This window comes from Pteropus vampyrus, unplaced genomic scaffold, assembly GCF_000151845.1.
Source record: "Pteropus vampyrus isolate Shadow unplaced genomic scaffold, Pvam_2.0 Scaffold129, whole genome shotgun sequence".
Classification (NCBI taxonomy): domain Eukaryota; kingdom Metazoa; phylum Chordata; class Mammalia; order Chiroptera; family Pteropodidae; genus Pteropus; species Pteropus vampyrus.
The window spans coordinates 1,689,963-1,690,204 of record NW_011888910.1 but is presented as its reverse complement, the minus strand read 5'-3'; positions in this window follow the sequence as shown (position 1 = coordinate 1,690,204).

Genomic DNA, 242 nt, shown 5'->3' with positions numbered 1-242 from the left:
TACTTGGAGTCTGCAATACATCTAGAATTAGACAGAGCAGATTTTAGTTCTAACTCTCCTAGTTCTTACTCTAGCTAAAAGACGGAAAAATAAAAATTGTTTTCTGTCCCCTAGCTGTTAACTGGGCAAGTGAGTTAAATTCTCTGAGCCTCAGTTTCCTCACGTGTAAGTGTCGACGATAATAATATCTACCTTATAGAAATACTTTGAGAATTAAATAAGAGAATGCATATAAAGTGCCC